The sequence below is a fragment of the Dipodomys spectabilis genome, unplaced genomic scaffold (assembly GCF_019054845.1).
Source record: "Dipodomys spectabilis isolate Male_0828 unplaced genomic scaffold, ASM1905484v1 ptg000015l, whole genome shotgun sequence".
Lineage (NCBI taxonomy): Eukaryota > Metazoa > Chordata > Mammalia > Rodentia > Heteromyidae > Dipodomys > Dipodomys spectabilis.
Window position 1 is genome coordinate 12,450,825 of NW_024870692.1, and position 16,136 is coordinate 12,466,960.

Genomic DNA, 16,136 nt, shown 5'->3' on the forward strand with positions numbered 1-16,136 from the left:
AAAGATAACCAGAACAAAATGGGCTAGAAGCATGGTTCTATCTAGAATCTATATAGCAATTATGAAGTCAAACTCCAGTTCCACCAAAACTAAACACATCTATAGTCCCCTCTTTCTCTTTTGGGGAGGGGAACAAAAAGTTTCCTACTCTTGTTTTAAAGAGGTCTCTCACATCCTCAACCATATGCCTAAGTTTTCTACAATATAAGCCAAATCATGTTGGAACCACTCTGATCAAATAATCTGCAAGTCGTTTTTTTTTTTCCACTCCAAGAAAGAGAAACATCTGGTCTTAAAGCCTTCATTTCTGGAAAATCTGGGAGTTTTCTTTTGAAGCAGAGAAAAATCCTTACTATATTTTTTCATTTATGAAACTACATTTCTGGAAAAGACAACAACTTAGATCTGTGTTTCTAGTCAAGATCTTTCCCTCAACTTGAGATGGTATTTTTGTCACTCAAGTGACTATTCAGATACCCTAATTTGTTCACCAAAAAAAAAAATCAATAGATTCCTATGATCTAAAACTTGTAGAAGGGAATTTGTTGATGGCCTTAGCATGCACTGGAGATAAACAGTAATGTTGGGTGTTCTAAGGCCATCAGTAGCTTTTTCTAGTAACTATCTGAAGGCAGTAGGGAAATAATGTCAGTGGTCCTTTGGATAGTGACATCCTTTCACAAAGAGACCATTTCTTCTTCTCTGACCTCTGCCAGAGCACTTAAAGCTCTCACTAATCAGTGCTCATCCATAGGACAATTTCTCATTAACCCTTTTTTTCCATAGGAGACGGACATTTTATTATAACCGCAAAGCTCATAATATACCACCTATAATTCTCAGTAACATTTTTTTTGGTTTTAGAACATTTTTACTGTCTGGAAGTAGTTGTGTAAAAGAGTTTCAAATCTAGCATACTGGCTTATAAGTACAATGCATCTTGGTGAATGTCACACATTTCACAGTTCTCCCTCTTCTCTTCTAATCCCATGCATGCCCTCAAGTTTCCCAGCTCCATTTTCATATGTGTACATTTAATATTATGACTCCATTTGCCCACCCTTTCTCTTTCTATTTATCTCCCCCCTTCCCTTCGACTCTTTCCTGATGACAAAATGTTTCAGCTTCCTCTCAGTAACTTGTATTATTTCAATTGTCACAATAAGTGGAGTATTAATCATTTCTAGTTTACAAGCTCCTGTATCTACAGAAAATTGGTATAAAGCAGATTAACTTGTGCAAAGGCACTTAACAGGTCAGGGGCAGACCAGGGTGCAAGGCTGGGCAGCTTGATTGTAGAGTCTGCATTGTATGTTTCAACATCTCTGGATAATTTGGATTTAAAGATCTGCAAAACATTTTTTTAAACTGAATTTTCCCCTAAAAAAATCAGCATTACATGGTATGCTTTGAGTGTGACATACAAGCTGCGTCTTTAGCTGCCTGGCTTCAGGCTTGAGTAGAAAGGAGTTGGCCAGGAAGAAACCTTCTCTATGGCCTAGTCACAGGACAGTAAAACCAAATACAGCTAAAATTCCCATCGACATTCCCCAATTATTGTTAGATCCAATATAACCAAGATACATTTCTATGATTATGACGATCATGCTGGTAGGATGTTTTATGTAAACTCTATACCTAGAAAACTATCACAATGTGGGGATGATGAGATACACATAGTCTGAGAATGTTCACTGTACACTCCCGTTTGGACTATCTGATAGCTATTCTTTGCTTTGTGTTATCCCACAGATCCATCCTCTGTGCTTCCCACCCTCATGCTTCGAATTCTATCACCCAGCTCTCACATTCTCACAGGAAGCTCTAGGAGGATGCAGAAGGCTAGAGGTCCTAGAGAGATGGCTGTTCTTCCCTGTTCCCTCCAGCTTTGTGCCATGGTTCTGGCAGAGGTGTGGTCCTCAGCAGTCCTGTCTCCACACTGCCATCTCTTTTGGCATCCCAACCTCCCCCGTGGCTGGCTGGATGCCTTGCCCATTCCTCATTGTTTTTCTAAGTGTTATACTTGCATAAGTAGTTCTTTATCAAGTAGGCTTCAGTTGTTACCATCTGAATTGAATTCTGTCTCCTTCTGGGATTCTAACTGATCAAGACCACAAAACTATAATGTCTTTGTAATGAAAATATTTAAGATGCAAAAAGCAGACAATTAAAATAAGGGTGAGTAGAAGAAAAAGGAAGAAATAAATCATTTGCTGATGTCAGTCATATCCTCTACTCATGGTAGTTAGCCTTTTGTTACTGCAACGAACACCTACATTTACAAAAAATGTTTGTTAAATTTACCAAAAAAATTGCTTTGGCATAGTTTTAAAAGGTGCCATCCATGATTAAGGTACATTTTATTTTTAAGTCTCTGTTAAGGTTGGAACAGAACATGTCATGGTTAGGAACTCATGGTGGACCAAAGTCATTGACCCCATGTTCAGGACATGAAGCATCAAGGGAAGAGGGAAGAAGAAAGCCCAGTGCTACTAGCTACTCAGGAGGCTGAGATCTGAGGATCACAGTAGTTTCCAGCCCAGGCAGGAAAGTCCAATAAACTACTCAGAAAAAAACAGAAGTGGTGCTGTGGTACAAGTGGTAGAGTGCTAGCCTTGAGCTCAAAGAGGGTTCAGAGACAATGCTCAGGTCCTGAGTTCAAGCCCCAGGACAGACAAAAAAAAAAGGGAAGAAACCAGTGTCCCAAATCCCCTTCAAGGCTCCACCTCTTACCTTACCATCTCCCAAACAGTACCAACTTGAGGATCAGGCCTTGAGCTTAGGGCCTCTGGAGGCCATTCCCAATCTGAACCATAGCAGTCCTTTAAAACTCTGTTTCTATTTAAAAGGTCTGCTTTACATAATATTCCTGGGTGACCAGACCCATTCCTATGAATTCAATTGCCACCTATAATTTTATACTCAAAAATTTGGCAGTGTCATATCCACAGAGGTATAAATATGATGCAACCAATCTTATATCTTTAGCTCAGTGGTTCTCAAGTCTCAATGACAGGAGGGTGGCTGGGGAGGGAGGTTGGAGGGGAAGAGTTGTAGTTTTCTTCTATACAGGAATTTGTCAATGTTTGTAGAACCTATGGTGCATAGTGAATAGACACAAAGGATGTTGCTAGGTGGTCCAGCTGGTACCAGACAGCCCTCTTCAACAAAGGACTATTCAACAACAGAAATGTCAATAACACCAAGGCTGAAATCTGCCTCATTCCTACCCTCCAAGCTCCCCATTCCATATGTTTGACAGTGGAAAGATCTCCCTAAATATGTAGAGATAATTTAATGAAACTATAATCTTCCTGTTTTTATTTCCAGACCTAAAACAAGCCCTTAAGTCTGTTCCCTTTCCTTCTTATTTCATTTCACATGCCTGCCTCTACTTCCCTCAGTAATCTTCTTATCCACTTCTATTGCCTTCCTCTTGGTATCTTAGGCATCTACCCTCATTCTCACTTCACTTACCATAACAGCCTTAGCACATTCTGTTGCTTGGCTCTTGCTAGCCCTCATCTACTCTTTACCCTGAGACCTGGGTTATCTTTCAAAGGGCAGATGTAACCCTCTCAGATTTAATCTGCTGCCCCAATATTTGGTGCTGACATGGCGAAATGATGCCCTTTAGAGATGATTCGTGTGGTTTACACAGATTCTTCAGAGTTCAAAGGTGCATCATAAAATTTAACTTTTCTAAACTTCTGAGAAACTAAAAAATGCCTCATTCCCTGACCCTCAGACACAATTAGTTGCTTCTGATATTTCTCTCTTGCTAGGTCACAAGTTCCTCAGTCTGCCCCAGTAACTCTTCAGGCCTAAGCCCATTTTTTGACTTGAACCTATATAAGCTTTTGCTTCTAGAACAATTTCCAGAAGATTTCAATTTGGTGAGTGGCACGAACTTCTCTCTTCATCTTTTTTTTTTTGGGTCTGGTCGTGGGGCCTGAACTCTGGGCCTGGGAGCTGTCCCTCAGCTCTTCAGCTCAAGGCTAGCGTTCTACCACTTGAGCCACAGCGCCACTTCTGGCTTTTTTCTTTTTGCTTATGTGGTGCTGGGGAATCGAACCCAGGGCCTCGAGCATGCAAGGCAAGCGCTCTACCACTGAGCCACCTTCCCAGCCCTCCTCTCCTCATCTTTCTCCAGTACTCAAAGCCATCTAAACAAACTTACACAGAAAACTGAGTAAAATATTTTATTTACTCAGCAAGGACAGTGTTTTTACCCCATTCGTGTGATCACAGAAAATACAGAACAAAGCAAAAATAAAAATAAAACCCTTCATCAGTCAGGAGATGAAGGAAACAAATGTCATCGATAGATGGAGCTGGGTCCTGCAAAGGAGGAAGAGGGCACTGGTGTGAAGAGTCATAACCATTGGACAAGAGATGCTGTTCTATGCAGTATAGCCAGGGATGATCTCTGATAACATCGGACAGGAATCAGAAGACAGGAGGACAGCAGTTGGAAGAGAGGAGGACAGAAGACTCTGGAGATAGCAAGGCAGGAAGCCAGGGGGAAAGCTTGGAGGCTAGAACCTGCCCCAGAATGTGAGGAAGGGGAACAAAGTAATGTCAGCGGCTCAATTAGCAAATTCAGGTTTCAGAGCCTTGAGGGCCACGGCAGGGGCTATACACAGTAATATGAAGACTCGCTTTACGGGGGGTCTTAGCAGAGTCACAGTATAAGCAGTTATTTTAGTTGGTTGGTTTTGCTTGTTTGCTTTTATTGGTTGTAATAGGGTTTTGAATTCAGGCAAGAACTCTACCATTTGAGTTCCATTAACACTCCTTTAAAAAGGATCACTGTTGCTTCTATGTTGAAAGCAAACTTAAGGGGGACAGAGGGACGGCAGGGAAATCTGTCCCATCATATTATAGGCATGATATTAATGTCATATATATTGAAATGTTCAGGTCATTGCATCAAATCATCTTCACTTTAAGACAGCATAAATCATACCCCAAGAGTAACTGTATATTGATGAGTCCTCTTAGGGGATTCTATGTCAGAAATTAATTTTTGTTATCACAGCATTGACTAAAATCTCACTCCATTGTGAAAAAAATGTTTTGCCTTTGAAATGTTCAATTTTCTTTTCATAAGGACTGTCAAAATAGTATCATGTTTCATATTTGTTTCAGCTGTGTTAAGTGGGAGTTGACAGTTGAACCAAATTAGCTATGAGTGAGAATTGTGTGAAACTGGAAGATGGCTGCATAAGAGTTCTGAATATAATCATGGCTATGTCTGTTTTGATATGTCCCATAAAAGTTCATTTTAAATTTCATCATTTAACAGACTGCCAACATTAATTCAGAATTGTTTTAAGTGAACCCTACTCTTGTTCCATAATTAAAATTAAGCTATATTAAAATATTAAATCTAATTTGATATATGAAAATAGAAAACTACTCTTAAGACGAACTGTAAACTTCATTAGTAACTTTTTAAAAAATAAGACTGCAAGTCTAGAACATGAGAGTATCTGACAGAAATTCTCTTCCCTATTTTTCCAGACATAGTGATTTGAATCCTTAGTGCAGTAGCTTTTAAGAGGGCTAAAAAGTTAATCCTCTCAAGTCCTGTTAGACATATAGACTGAATACACTTAATAAATTGCACCTTCCTTGAAAAGAAAAAGGTGATGGGCTGAACGATGTTTAGCTCGAGCATGCATAATTGATAGGCTCCCTAGTGCAAATAAGTGTCTAATAAATAATTAAATTTAATCTCATTTAATCTCATTATAAGAGTTTTCATAATGGGATAATTTAATTAAATGAAAGCCAAAAAGGTTTCCAAGGGTTGAAAGATGTTAATGTTGCTATATTTGGCTAATGGTCAGGGGATACTATTGGGAAGAGAGCAATTCACATGGGTGCATGCATTATTTAATGCATCCCTCTGAGATGGAAGAGAGGACAGATCAATGATAACTTGTCATTTTATCATTGCTTACAAAGCACATTTAAACAACCTGGGATAAGTTAAAGGTAGAAAACATGCAAAAATGAACCATTCTTTTAAAAAGAGGAGAAGCTATCTCCATAATATTACATCAGAATTAAAAAATACATGCATTTTCCTTGTAACATTATTTCAATTTTTTAAATCCATCATTAATATGGGAATAAATAAAATCTCATAAGCTGCTGCAGAGTCAGGTCTGATCTGGCTCTAAGTGAAACTAATAATGGATAGAGCATGTATATCTGATACTAAAAAATTGATAGCTGAGTCATGAGGGACCCATTAACAAGCTTTTTGAGTGAGCAGAGTTTTGTGCTTCAAGTCTCCAGAAGCACTTAGCCAGACTAGCATAGTAAAATTGCAGTCTCAGTAGCTATCCCGGTAACAGATGATCAGTTATGAGTTAATATGAATGGTGAAAGGCATCATTCTTCTATCAGATATTATCTCAGCAATATTTTGGGGGAGCAAAGGTGCAACCACCACAAAACTTGAGCCAGGTAGCCCAGGCAGGGCCCTTTCCCCAGAAGAACCAAAGCAATACCATGCGCAAACCAGCCATAGCCCTGATTTCTTTTTAAATTAAATGTAACTTTTCATGGAGTAGCCATGTCTAAATTTGCATTTGAAACAACACTGATCACGGTCCTAGAGTCCAAGGTCTACATCTAGGGAAGCTGGTCCATCCTCTGAAACCTGAGTTGTGGGGCTCTTTATTCCTTGGAAAAGAGGCATCTTGTTTATGGGGAAATTCCTTGTTTTCATCAAGAATAAAGAGATGGATGAGCAATTCCTTTCATAGTGATGCTGTTGCAAGGAATCTCATTGAAACCTTGATGAATGTTTCTCCTGGACTGGAATTTATCACAGAATTACAGACGTGTGAACATTTCCTAGTCCAGCTGCTTCCTTTTACAATGGAGAAATTAAAGGCCAAGGAAGTTGTCTCACTCAGGATCTTCCAACTCTTTAATTGCAGAACCAAGACAAACTGCCACAAGGAATTTTCAGTGATGGGGTCATCATAGTGTTCCATTGCTCCAAGCTCAAGCATGTAACAGTGCTATGGGGAGGGTTGGGTCATAAGAATGTGAACATAATATAATACCTCAAACAACTGTGGATGGTGGCAGTAAGCAGCCACAGATTAAATAGAGTGAAATGGCTTTGTCTGCTTTTCAATGAGTCTCCTCCAAGCTTCAATCCTTCCCTCCAATCTTCCAGAGGATTGGGATGACATAATTGAACTAATGTGTTCCCTGCAACTCTGTTGCTGCACCTGTAAAAGGAACAATGGGTTGTGGTGTCCACATGGAATGGAGGGGCTGGGTGGACACAAGGCCAAGGGCATCCTAGGACTTGGAAACTATTGGCCTCCATATTTGAGGTTATCTTTGTGTTACATTGAGAAAATGGCCATCTTTTAAAGGAGATGAAGTTTTCTTTAGTGGTTTGACACCCCCTTTTAGTTATTTCTTTTATCTGAATGTCTGATTTCACTTAAGAATAAATATTCTTGTACTTGGGAATTTCATCTGCAAAACATATCTGCTTTTATGGATGACTTTTAGAAACATGGTCACTTTGAGGAAGAAGTCTCTTACATTTTGTCCTGTTTTACAGAGAAGTCAAATGATAATCTGATGAGTTTTTCTGGGAAAAGACAGACAATATGTAGGACAAGTGTTTTAGTCCATTCTCTGCCTGGAGACACAAAAGGTCTTATTCTTTAGGGCTGCTGCCACTCCAAGAACCATGATATTGGCTACTACTCTATGGAAATCAGAGTGAGTATATCCATTGATAGAAAGTTTGCTTTAATCCTTTCACAGGGATGGAAGTTCATTATCCTCAACTGTCTCATTCATGGTCATAATCAGGGCTGTTCTTTTCAATTGTGCATTTTCAAGGAAAGATGCCTACATCTACATCTATTAGAAAATTTTTAATAGGACAAAAGTATTCTTGCTCTGCTGTTGTTGTTGTTTTGCTTTTGTGGTGCTGAAGAATCGAACCCAGGGCCTCAAGTATGCAAAGCCAGCACTCTACCACAGAGCCACCTTCCCAGCCCTATGGCAAAAGTATTCTTAAGAGCTGAATTTAAATAATGACAATGGCAAACTATTTTAAATTCTCCCCAACAACGGTACAAATAGAATTGACTCTTATTTCAATGTTCCTACTTACTAATGTAATTCCCATGACTTTTCAAAAATGATTTGCATTTTCTAATCCATCACATTTTAATGAAGTGTTATTTGTTTTTATTTTTCAAGTTTACAAGAGAAACCCATAGTTAAGTTGATTTTATTCCTCCAGGATAATAGTAATAATTTTCACTCAGTGACTAACATTTAATTGCTTTTCTGGTTTAGTTACCCTTGTTTTCCTTATACTGTGATTGTATCTTTGCATACAAGATTAGTGATCCATGACAAATAAGAGTAAGGAGAGGAACAAATGTCTTTTCGGTGATTTTATTTAATGTGTTTCAAATATTCAATTCTGTATTGGAAGTTGTCTAATGAAATCACTTAGATTGTTTTCCCCTGTGTACTCACATTGTTTTTCTAAAACAAAAATCAGTTGCTAGTAAACAATACAAAACTTTTGATTTAAAAAAATTGCCAAATAACTCTATAAGTTACTAGAAAAATAATAAAACAGATATAATCTTGGATAGCTAATACTTGTATTTCTTATGTGTCCCTTAACTTGATGTTAAACAATACATTAAATAATGGCCCACAAAAGCCTTCTCCTTATAGGAATTACAAGGCTCTGGTTGCTTTATAAATATGCTATACAAAGGACAAAGCTTGATGGAATTATCATCACCTCCCAGCAGTACTTCCTAAGCTAGAATATGACTTCTTCTAATGCCAAGGAGTATTCAATAATAAATTGTGTCCAAGGAAATGATTTCTTGGGACAGCATACAAGGAGACTGGTTGCCTATAATGATTACAGTCAGATCTCTGATCTCTTTAATACATTCACTTCTGTAATGTATTTGTGTCTCATGAGTCAAAAATTAAACAATTCTCCCTGCTCTATCCTATTATCCTGTTTGGGGTTTTGTTTTATTTTTACAAAGGAAAACTATTTTTGTGGGGAAGGGAAAGATATATAAACACATTTGCTTGGGTCCATAGACAATTTCCGAGGAAACCCCCCAAACTATAGTTACCAACAAGTCCCTCAGGCATGAGATATACAGTTCAGCAAGGAAGAGCTGGGGGCTTAGGGGAGTCTTTCTACTTTAAAGTCTTCTGTATTCTTTGAAATGTTTTTGTAATAGCATGCATGCTTTATGAGACTAAAAATAAATTAAAGAACAAATTAAACAATCCAGGAGTCAATGATTTAAAAGTACATAGCAGATTATGTATGACTTTTGGTGCTAAAAGTATAATTCTAATGTTAACTTGTAATGTCCTAAAGTGCTTTGTTTCAGAGAGAGATACGAATGTGAACATACATTACATATAGTTTATTTCTATAAAGACAGGAATGCTCTCAAACTCAAAACTGACCTTAATAAAATAAGATGCCTATTCAAATGAAAGTCTATCAGAGACAGAATTATTCTGACTGGGAAAGGTTGATCTCAGCAAGATGGCATACTTGGCAAATGTCACATTATCTGCCTAGCTGGGGAATTAGGTTTGCAATCTACACAGTTTTTCCTCTTGCTCTAAAAGATCAATATTAGTTGCCCTTGAACTTTCTGCCTACTAAGGTATTTTTTTTAATTTGGGTTAGTCAGAAAGTCTTTTGTGACATTCTCATCTCTACCCTCAGCCTGGTTTGATGGGTATCCTTATTCTTCTATAAGCATACCCATTCCTAGTAAGAAAACTCACCAAAATCTTAAAGAAATCCTGAAAAAGAAAAAGAACTTCCTCATGCATATTTTCATTGTTTTTATGAAAACACACTTAATTTCTTAAAGAGGGAGAAGTTGAAAAGCAAATAATATACACTTTTGAAATGGTAAAATAGAAATTATAATAATAAAGTATGCTAATGTTTTTACAAACATAGAAAGATGTCTCCTCATGATATCTTTTTTTTTTTTACAAAGCCTTCATTTTAGTTGTAAATAACATGTTTTAAAATAGTCAAATATCGATTCTGTACTACACAAACAAGGCAAAAAATAAGAAAAACACTAAGAAGTGAGAAATTTCCTTACTTAAAGAGCCTATCAGCTGCATAGCAAGACCCTGTCTCAGACAAACAAAAAATAGTGCATTATCAAGAAACACCTGATGCATACCAGATTTGGGTATTTTTGGATCACATAAGACTATTTTCTTTAAAATGAACCTACAGACCTATAGCCATCTAATCTTCGATAAGGGAGCTAAAACAATAGAATGGAAGACAGACAGCCTCTTCAGTAAATGGTGCTGGCAAAACTGGTTAACTACATGTAGAAAACTAAAGCTAGATCCTTATATATCACCCTGCACCAGAATCAACTCCAAATGGATCAAAGACCTTGAACTCAAAGCAGACACTCTGAAAACATTACAGGATGGAATAGGAGAAACCCTGGGTCTCCTTGGCTCAGGCCGAAATTTTCTGAATAGAGACCCGGAAACACAACAAATCAAAGAAAGGCTGGACAAATGGGATTGTATAAGGTTGCAGAGCTTCTGCAGGGCAAATGACATAGCTAGCAAGATCAATAGAAAGCCCACGGACTGGGAGAAGATCTTTACTAGCCATACAACGGACAAGGGTCTCATATCTAAAATATACTTGGAACTCAAAAAATTAAACCACCCAACAACAAATCCTCAAAGAAACAACTGCCCAATAAGTAAGTGGGCGAAAGACTTAAAGAGAAGCTTCTCTGAAGAAGAAAGAAGGATGGCCAATAGACACATGAAGAAATGTTCAACATCCCTAGCCATAAAAGAAATGCAAATCAAAACAACATTGAGATATCACCTCACTCCAGTTAGAACAGCAAAAATCAAGAACTCTAACAACAACAGATGCTGGAGGGGATGTGGACAGAAAGGAACCTTACTTCATTGTTGGTGGGAATGTAAACTTGTTCAACCACTTTGGAAAGCAGTATGGAGGTTCCTCAAAAGACTCCACATAGAGCTCCCCAACGACCCAGCAATCCCACTTTTGGGCATTTACCCAAATGATCACAAACAAGGCCACACTAAAGCTACCAGCACAACTATGTTTATTGCAGCATTATTTACCATAGCTAAGACATGGAACCAACCCAGATGCCCCTCAGTAGATGAATGGATCAAGAAGATGTGGTATATATACACAATGGAATTCTATGCCTCCATCAGAAAGAATGACATTTCCCCATTTGTTAGGAAATGGAAAGGCTTGGAAAAAATTATATTAAGTGAAGTAAGCCAGGCCCAAAGAAACATAGGTCCCATGGTTTCCCTTATTTGCAATATCTAGTATAGGTATGAGTCAAGCGGAAAAAGTCAGATAATGTGATGTTAGGAAAACAAAACCTCAAATATGTATTTTAATGTTTTTGTTTCTTTCATGCATGTGTTTCTAACGCATTGATAAGATTATTTCTTTGTTGCTTTGTATGTCCCTCCCCCACATTGTAACCCCCGTTTTCACTATATTTGATGTCAGTATAACATGTGGAGGAGATGGGGACAAACAAGTCGTTTAAGGATTCAGGTGGACCTGTTGGCAACAATGAGAAGTACAAAATGTCATGTCAAAAAAAAAAAAAAAAAAAAAGACTATTTTCTTTAAGAGACAAGTTCTTTAAACATTTAATATACTTGTGTGTGTATGTGAATATATTTTACTTTCAATACCATTAGAATCTCAACTCATAATTCTAACTGCAAGCAAGAATTCTGTTGCAATAGTCTGAGTGAAGAGTAATAACCCGGGGAACTGCTGGAAAGACCAGTACTGAGAGGAGGCGGTGCCAATGACAGAGAAAGAATCCAAGAGGAGAATTTTGAGATGAACTTAGTTCCAAGCTGGATGTCTGAAGGTCTGGAGTGGCAGAAAAGGTAAAAAAAAATTTTTTTCTTGAGTAAAGCCATATAGACCATGTGAGGCTGACTTAATGTAGCACAACTCTGTATTTATTCTGCTAGTATGTTTAGGTTAGGGGAGGTAAGACTATGAAAGGAAATAGAATATCATCTGTTCTGGTTGACGTGTATGATGTCTAATAATAAAAGCATGCATTTATAAGTTAATCAAATACTACTGCAGGTGGATTAAAGTTAAATAACCCATAGAATACAAAATGTAGGTCTTAATAATATGATTTTGATAATATAATTCTATGAGAACTTTCTATTGCATTCCTGGCTTGTCCTTACATGGATGTATAAACAGGTAAAGTGGAATTCACACTGACATGTGAAGCATCCATTTGTTGTAGTACCTAAACAAGGGATGGGAATGGGAATACACCATATGGTAGGATATTGAGTGTATAAGATCTGTTGAGTGTACAAGGTTCATCATTTGCCAAAAGAAATATAATGAGTCAGGAAGAGAGAAAAAGTTGTAGTGAGGAAGCTGGGGTAACCACAGGGAAAATAGGAGTGGATCCCTTGCTAATCCTTAGTCCAACAAGAGGGATTTTCTTTAGAAGCCTTAGTCATTTGTTTTGTTCTTTGAGAAGGTATATTTGGTGTCTTGATTGGATTATTTCTTCTTTTAAGTCTGTTCTCCAATATTCAAACACCAATACACAATAGAGAATCTAGTTTACTAAAATTTTTTAATAATATCAAAGATAAATAATATTAATTATTCTTTGTAAATAATTACTATTTCCTACATCTAAACCTTGTTAATGTTGTAATGGCTGGACTCTTCACTATTATTTTTTTCAAAAAGAGTTGCTTTAAGTAGTTGTACAAAGGAATTGCTATTTAACAAAGGTGGTTATGAATACAATATATCTTGGTCAATGAAAGTTATTTTTAATGAAGAGGAGAGGGGAAGAACGCAGTCAAGAATCCAATGTATATCCTACAAAATTAAGAAGAGTGAGGGAAGGGGTGGATAAGGGAAGAAGGGGTGAGAATATTGAAAGGGTGACATTGATCAAGATGCATTACATTCATCAACTGTTTTGCTAAATGGTAACCCCTTTGTAGAATTACTTAAAGATTATTTTATTTTATTTATTTTTTATTTTTTTTGGGTCCGGTCGTGGGGCCTGAACTCTGGGCCTAAGCACTGTCCCTCAGCTCTTCAGCTCAAGGCTAGTGCTCTACCACTTGAGCCACAGTGCCACTTCCGGCTTTTTTCTTATGTGGTGCTGAGGAATCGAACCCAGGGCCTCAGGCATGCAAGGCAAGTGCTCTACCACTGAGCCACCTTCCCAGCCCTTAGAGATAATTTTAAGAAGAGGAAAAATAGCTTTTTACATATGACTTCAAACATACAGTTTACATATACTTAAAACAACAAAATTTATGAAGTAAGTCTGAATATTCCTGGAGAAGGAAAACCATCCCAAATCATCAAATCATCACCTGATGATGATATGGGATGAGAACTTTGGAGCCATGACTTAAAATTTGAGATGCACTGAACTCTATTATAAACTATGATTGCCAATTGAGAAATACAGGTGGTTTCTAACAGAATATTAGGTTTGTTCGAATAGGCTGATTCAAGAGCAATATTCCAGAGAACTTCAACTGCTTTGAGGCATTATTTTGCCTTTCCATTCTTCACTATTACCTTTTTCAGTTTAGAAGCAGTTTAGAGCTAGAATTCCTATTGTCATGTTTTGTATTTTCCATCTCTTTCTGGATGTTGAAGTTGGTTTTGACATTGCTTTCTATGGGAGTTTGCAGAAAGCAAACCAGCTGATGGATCTTTCCTGTCTTCCTGTTTTGTTTGGTTAGCTTGTTATATCATTTCTCCTTCTACTATAGTTTTGTTTTATGGGGCTTCTTTTTAAATGATAAAGACTTAAAACAAGAAAGAAGATGTTTCCCAGGAATAAAATCAAAGTATAAAAGAAATGAAGAGGTTCAAAATAGTTAAGAAGATAAGTCCATAGAGGAACTAATTATAGCCTAATTTAACTATTTTAATTAATTTTTTTACTAATTTTACTATTTTACTGTTTCACTAATTTACTAATTTGGCTAATTTTATTTAACTAATTTTATTTTAACTAACTTAACTAACTATAGCCTGAATTTTATTTTACTATTTTATTTTATTTTATTATTTTACTATTGTTTCATCAAAGGCTACGAGGTAGACCCTGTGATTTCTTCATCTCATTATTGGCTAACACTTTGCCTTTTTTATATCTTATATAATGATTGGTGAAGTCACTGATTTAAAAATTTATAATATGTTAATATACCAAATACTAATGTAGTTGAACATACATACTAAAAAGCAAAAACAAAATGAGGCAGACTAATATGCAATCCTAAAGCTTGTTAGAGCTGGAGCAATAACGTCATTTATATTTTCAGGGAAGGGTCATATGGGTGAGTCTGCCTTGGCTTGTGATCATGTTTTCATTGAATGAATTAATTAAGATTAGAAAGCAAATTTTTGGCACACAGGACAAAGAATTACTAACTTATGAACTGAAATATATTGCCCCCAAAAGATCTTCCAGTGTTGTTTTTGCTTTTTTTTTTTTAATGACGGGATGGAAGACTAAGGACAAAGCATGAATAACTGTTTCTTAGGGAAGAAGAGTGTAAATAAAATATATTTAATAAAGTCAATTGATGCCTTTCACATTTATACCCAACCATGTTGTTGTTAGGTAGTGAAATATTTTTTTTAAACTGATGAAATGCCAGGATAAGATTTATGCAATGTTATAAAACTAAATCAGTCTTGTGAATTTTATGCATATAGAATTGCCATTGTATAGAAAAAATTCTAATGCAAAATACATAAATAAGGTCAATCTCCAAGGCATAAACTTGAAACATCTACTCCTTTTTTTCCCCAAATGCAAACAAAACTGGGGAAAAATTTAGTACAGAGCATGAAATACACAAACGTTCCTAGAACAAGATGCTGCTGTAGCCCATTCTAGCTAGACTAGTTACCTCAATCTGAATAAGAAACACTGTTAAACTTAACAAAGAACATCTGTTTTTCATTTAAGGTGCATTCAAGTGTTCATTAAAGTGTCCTAGCTGCTCTTTTCTTGTTCTATTTCACAATGGCTTTCCTTTCTAATATTCTTGCAAATTCAGCATGTGACTTAGAAAACCTCAGAGTCACTGTGGCATTTCCTTTGAAAAATGCCAGGAGAAACAAGGGAGAGAAAGCTGAAATCTCAAAGCTTAGTAACATTTTTATTACCATTCGCCTTTTCCATACTTCCTATGGGTGTTTATTTTCTACAATTATTCAATAGGTTTCATTGAACCTGAATACCCCAGATGCCCCACTCCTGTCTCCCGGGAGGCCAGGGAAAGAGGAGCCTCAAGTGAATTACTGGCATTAGCTCCTTTGATAGAAGTGTTTGGTCACCTTCTATAAGAAAAAGAATCAGTTACAAATAGTTTATATGCAGTGTCCCAGACTGCATGGTTCTGCCAAATCTATTTCAATATATGCTTTATCTTGACTGTTTATGTCAAAAATTTTCAATATTTCTTTTGTTTTCTTGAAAGCATTGTCCCATTAAAATAGCAAATGAACTTGAATACAAAGAAAATAACTTCCTTGGGAAAAAAAGTATGTTGTAGGCTTATTGGGTATATTTGTCAGATTTTAGTAAACAAATTGCATCTAAATGAAACTAAAAATATTTTTATTATAATAAATGATGAAAAATAAGTACATAATTAATTTATAAACATACATTTCTAAATAATTATGTAAGTATCCTTCTAAAATAAAAAGCTTTGTATTTTATATAATTTAGGTAAAATTTTTAAGCTATATTAAATTGGCAAGCATCTGTTAATAAGAGAAATGTAGAGTCATTTGTGGCTGAAAAGGCACAAATAATCCCAATATGAAATAAACCTTTGCCCAGCTGCTTACTTAATATGATGAATGGTCCAAAATGTTATAGATGGAGAAACAACATCTGATTCACAATAGGCCCTTGACAACTATTAGACTCTCAAAAATATGTATTGACTAGTGAGATGGAGGTGATAAGCCA